Genomic DNA, 6,000 nt, shown 5'->3' on the forward strand with positions numbered 1-6,000 from the left:
AGTCGTTCCCGACTCTAGGGGGCGGTGCTCATCTCCGTTTCAAAGCCGAAGAGCCAGCGCTGTCCGAAGATGCCTCCGTGGTCATGTGGCCGGCATGACTCAACGCCGAAGGTGCTCAGAACGCTGTTCCCACCAAAGGTGGTTCCTATTTTTCTACTTGCATTTTTTACATCCTTTCAAACTGCTAGGTTGGCAGAAGCTGGGACGAGTCACGGGAGCTCACTCCTGTTACGCGGCGGTAGGGATTCGAACCACTGAACTGCCGACCTTTCTGATCGACAAGCTCAGCATCTTAGCCACTGAGCCACCATGTCCCTAAACTAACCTATATAGACGAACATATATATATCAGGAAAATGCAGGCAGCCCTTGACTTGAGTCCCACTTTTCATTTGCTAAGCGAGACCGTTGTTGAGTGAATTTTGCCCCCTTGGATGACCTCCCTTACGACAGTTGTTCAGTGAATCCCCGCAGCTGTTAAGTTATTAACGAAGCTGTTAAGTGAATCTGGTTTCCCCATTGATTTTGCTTGTCAGAAGGTTGCCAAAGGAAGGGGGGGGGATGTTTCACGTGATGCTGCAGCTGTCATAAATAGGAGCCAGCGGCCAAAGCATCTGAATTTTGATCAAAGGGAGGCTCCAACTGTCGTAACCGTGAGAAACGGTCGTAAGTCGCCTTTTTTCAGCAGCGATCACTAAGAGAACTGTTATAAGTCGAGGCCGACCTGCAGAGTAACGATGGTGGCAGGACACTCTTTCACAACCTAGCAGTTGGAAAGCATGTGAGTAGATAAATAGGTACCACTGGGGAGGTCGCAGCGTTCTGTGCGCCAATGGCATGCAGCCACATGGCCACGGGAAATGACAGCATTGGCTCCCTCAGCCCCCCAAACAGCGATGAGCACCACACCTTAAACTCGGACACGACTGGAAAGGGAAATCTCTACCATCATCTTCTCAGGAGGAGAAAGATTACAGGTTTCTGGCCGGGTGGGATTGGCAAAATGCCCACAGTGTGTGCACCAGTAGGAAAGAGAAAAAAAGCAATTTTCACACTTCCATAGGACAACGTCAGCGAGGGCATAGGTGTGTGTCCATTCGGGCATCCTCTTAACGCTTCTTAAGACATAAGCTACCTTTTGGCCCGAGGAACGAAACCGGTTTTTTAAATTGCTTTGCCAAGGTTTTCTGAAACAAAAGTCCAGCTGTGTAAATTAATCCCGACCTTTTACTCTGCTGCCGTGCCTTTTAAATCAGTTGGCTTTTCTCCATAAGGGTTGGGATTAAGGTGGGGGAGGTGGGGGAGAAAAAGAGGACGGTTAATTTTCTGTTCCGCGATCTTAGCCCTCTCTCGGTCCTTCCCAAAGCATATAAAATACCGTTTGTTTTATTTATTTTTAAGCTGTAAACTTGAGCTGGTTTGAGTTTACCAAAGACAGATGTATCCAAAACCTTGTTTTTAGATTTATGCAGATTTCGTAACCGGGGCATAGTTAGTGTTAACCCGCCTAAGCGTTCGTCCATCTGATGACAGCCTTCTTTTAAAAGGGGGTGTTGTTGTTTTTTTAAATGTCCTTCCTAGATTTGCCTGCGTTGACAGGTTGTTCCCCTCTTTCCTGCCAGGGTTCAAAATGATCAAGCCATAATATAGTACTGTATAAATCAAGAGAGCTTCATAGGAGATGGCAGCTGTCGGAAGACGACCCGTATAAAGTTAAACCAACAGTATTTTCCAAACCGTTTCAGTCAGATTTAAAAGCAGGACAGGACACGCATGTAGAAAATGGATTTCTGCTCCAGGTCTGCCACTTATTGGGAGGCAAAACATCCAGCAAAGACCAAATGACCGCAGGGAAGAAAAATATCTAGAAATTTGATCATATCGACGAATGAATTCCTCACTCCTGTACATAACACTGGCCATATCCCCCTCCCTTCCACCATTCCTTATGCCACTTTGGCTATTTTAAGTTGCCTGGACTTCAACTCCAGAATTCCCCAGCCAGCGTGAATTCTGGGAATTGAAGTCAAGGCACCTTGAAATGGTCAACGTTGAGAAAAACTGCCCTTAAGAGTGTTTCAGAAGCTGGTCCAATGTTGCTGCATTCAGGTTGACCCTCTTAAGAGCAGGTAACGACGGTGGCTGCCATTTTAACCGGGCCACTCTACCCTGGTGAAGGATTTCGAGTCCTGGAATTTCCAGCTGCTGAAAAGTTTAGACCTGTGATGGCAAACCTATGGCGTGCGTGCCAGAGGTGGCATGTAGAGCCCCCTCCTTGGGCACACGCACCATTGCCAGCTGCTCTCCTGATTTCTGATGCACACATGCATGCTGGCCAGCTAGTGTTTGCGAGCATCCGAGCGCCAGTAAATGACTTTGAGAATGGTCCAAAAAATGGCCAAAAACGGACTGAACAACCGTTTTTTGCCCCCTTTTTCAGGCCATTTTTTAATGGCCTGAAAACGGCCCCCAAAACAGCCACCGGCCAGTTGGTCTTTGCACACATGCACACATGTTCCAGTTGGGGCACTCGGTGCCAAGAAGATTGGCCATCACTGGTTTAGGCGAACGATTCTACTGATAGAAGAGAATATTTGTAGCTCAGGGTTGAACTTGTGGGGTCTTTAGTGCTCTCTGAGCTTAGGTGTTTCCTTGCAGACGTTTCGCGACCCAACTAGCTAACCTCATCAGTGCTAGAAGGGGTGAACTATTCTGCACAAGGACTCGGCAGCAAAATAAGCAGTGTGTTGAGCTTTCCAGATAACCGGGGAGTGGCCTTCGCGCAAAGGGCAGGATGCATTGTGTGGAGCATTCCTTCTGCGTCTTCCTTAGATTTTGCTCTGCCGTTTCTGCTGGAATGTTGCAAGGTGAACCAACGACAAGGCCTCAAACCTAACCACAACCCCTAAATTGTGCCTTTTTGCACCGTGTTTCCAGGGGTACACCTTACTCTTTTGAAACTCAGACCTTATCCACACCTTGGTGCAAAGCAGGCAGTGAGCCAGTCGTACTGCTGACTTTTACAATGTTGAATTCACCCAGAGTTGCAAATCCATTTCATTTATAAGTAACGCAGGAATTAAGGAAAGCCAGCGAGAGAGCTATACGAATCTTTGGGTTAGATATGTGAAATCATTGAAAATTGGTTCATAATTGAGTCTCTTAATCTACCTTTTTTTTTTTAGCTACGTAGACAATGTGAAAAAAAATAAACAAAACCGTGACAATGTCCTTGGTTTATGTGTTTTAACCTATTTACATACTGTGAAAACGAATTTTTATACTTTTGCTAATGTTTGTGGTTTTCAATATCAACTGAGTTTTTTTTTTCTTAATCAGTTAACTCTTCCATATAGTTTCTATTGAGCTTGTAAATAAACTAAGGGGTGGGGGGGTGGGGGAAAGCTTTGTAAATAAGTGGGTTTTTTTTTAAAGCAACAGAACACCTCACCATTGGTTCTGTATTCAAGAATGAATGCTTTTTAGTGACAGGGAGGATAGTTGTTTTTTTAAGAATATTTGCCCTAAGAAAAGGAGATTTAGGGAATTGCAATAGTCTTCAACCTTTCATATACCCTGTTCCCCTTGAAAATAAGACCTCCCCGGATAAATAAGCCCAATCGAGGTTTTGAGTGCATGCGCTAAAATAAGCCCTCCAAAAATAAGCCCTCCCCGAAAATATTTAACCGCATGCGCAGCTGGTCCCCACCATTTCCTGCGGGGGGAACATGCCCCATGCACCCTGCATGCACCTGCTAGCCACATGGAAGTGGCCTTGCGGAGGCCACTTCCACAAACCCTAGCTACCACGCCCCTTCTCTTAGTGGCGGCCACTAGGATTGGCAAGAGTGTGCCAGAAATAAGAGACAGAACTTCCACCCTCCTCTGGATCTGCTGATTGGCGGGGCGCAGGGTGAGATCAAGGGGCCTTAAGACCCCCTAAAAAAGTAGGGCCAAATGCTTATTTCAGGGGGTCAAAAGAAAATAAGACCCTGTCTCATTTCCGGGGAAACACGGTATATATCACACGCGTGTTTCACAGTAGAAATTAACTTGGAAGTGAGATCGGGTTGAGCACACTTAATCTCCCCAAACCACAATTCATCCTTGACCTTCTCCTCTGCTCCGTTCCCAAGAATGGAGAAAGGCCCAAACAGCTGTACCAGGTATAGCCCAAGTGCTCCAATGTTGTTGGGCGTACAATTCCCATCGTCCCCACCAAGATTTGGCTGGGAAGCAGGGGAATCGAAGTCCAACGTAAGGTTGAAGAGGTTCTCTTTGAACATAACATAAGATTGAAGAAGGTAACCTTGAAATGTTATTAAGGGCAGAGGTGAAAGATTTTATCTCGGCCTTCTCTTGGTATGTACGGCTTGTCGGCCCGAACTGATTTTTCTTTCCCTCAAGTCTTCTGACAAATTCGCAGGATAAACGGACTTTTTCGTCCTTGTTAGATAGAATTGTGTTATCTGAAGCAGTTGCTCTTGAGCTGTACCGCGTAGGAAACCGCAGGAATTTTTTTTTCTTTTAGATCAAGGGCTGGGGAGGGGGGCGCGTGGGAAAGAGGGTGTGTTTGAGCTTTATTCTTTAGGCGGATATCTCTTCTTTGAAATATACGTTAAGTTTACTGTGACTTCTTTTGTCGTCGTTTTATCGGAAGGGGGGTTTCACATTGAAGCCCCTGCAAAAAGGGACTCAAATATGCAACAACCTAATCTATTTTCTAAGGGGGAATTCTACCCTGGAATGGTGCTTTTAAGACTGGTCAGGGTTATTTATTAAATTTTTTATATATTTTAAAGTATTTGGGAATCGTGTAAATCCTTTATATAAATATAAATATAAATAAATATATATAGATATATATATCTATGAATCTTATATTATTAGTTCATGAACTGTAAGGAGCGGAGGAAGGCTCAGCAGCTGAACCCAGGGTTCGGCGAAGTCATTCAGAATGTTCAATCGTCATTTTCACGAAATCTCCCCGCAGGTCGTATATCAAATGTCTTCGCGCGAAAACGGAATTATGCAATTCCCCTGGAGGAGATACGCCGTACAGGTAGTCCTTGACTTATGACCACAATTGGGCACCATGTTAACTTCCAACGGTGACTAAACGGATGGTTGTGAGTCAAAAGATTGACCCGTACTAGTTGATTGTTTCGAAGGTGCGGGATACGGCAGACTTGTTGGTTCTGGAAGAAGCTACTTCGAACGCTTTTAAACTCTCCTCCTCTCAGATTGCCAGGTGTGCCAAACCCAGTGAATTCACACTGCATTCTGCATCTTTCCTGTCCCTTCTCCAGGCAGCAAGACATCCTCTTTTGCTCACACCTGAGGGGCACGTTCTGGAACAGACCCTCAGGCTTCAGCTCCCCCCCCCCTTAAACACGAAGAGCAGTTTTTTTAGATTCAACAGGGGTGACCAATCTTGGAGATCTTTAAAAACCGGCGGGCTCTCGACTCCAGGAATTCTCCGCCCAGCAAGGTTGGATGCCCCCCATGATCTAGAACAGGGGTGTCAAACTCGATTTCGTTGAAGGCCGCCTCAGGGTCGTGTTTGACCTCAGTGGCCGGAGGGGTGGGGGCATGGCCAGTTTGACGTCACTCGAGTCAGGATCCCTCCGTAGCGGCCCGAGCCCTCTGCAGTGAAAACGGGCTCCCAAATTGCACTTCAGGCCACGACAGCCTCCTGCCAGCCTCTGCCAACCACATGCAGCTCTCCCGAGTTCGTTTTCATTGGTAGAGGCACCGCAGGCAAATTCTTCGCTGTTTCCAGGTCGGCCTCGTGGGCCTGATCTAAGTACCCCACGGGCCAGATCTGAGTTTGACACCCCTGGTCTAGACTATAGCGCTGTATTTCCCAGCCTCCTTCCTCCCTTGCCGTTTGCGTGAAGCAAGCGCTAAATCTTTTGCAGGCGGGATGAAGTTGTCCGAGTTGTGATCGGTTACTTTTGCAACTCGCCCCATCAGCTATTCAACTTACCGATTACTTTT

This window comes from Thamnophis sirtalis, unplaced genomic scaffold (genome assembly GCF_051295495.1).
Source record: "Thamnophis sirtalis isolate CommonGarterSnake01/CBP01778 unplaced genomic scaffold, rThaSir2_p1.2 scaffold_2, whole genome shotgun sequence".
In the NCBI taxonomy this organism is placed as follows: domain Eukaryota; kingdom Metazoa; phylum Chordata; class Lepidosauria; order Squamata; family Natricidae; genus Thamnophis; species Thamnophis sirtalis.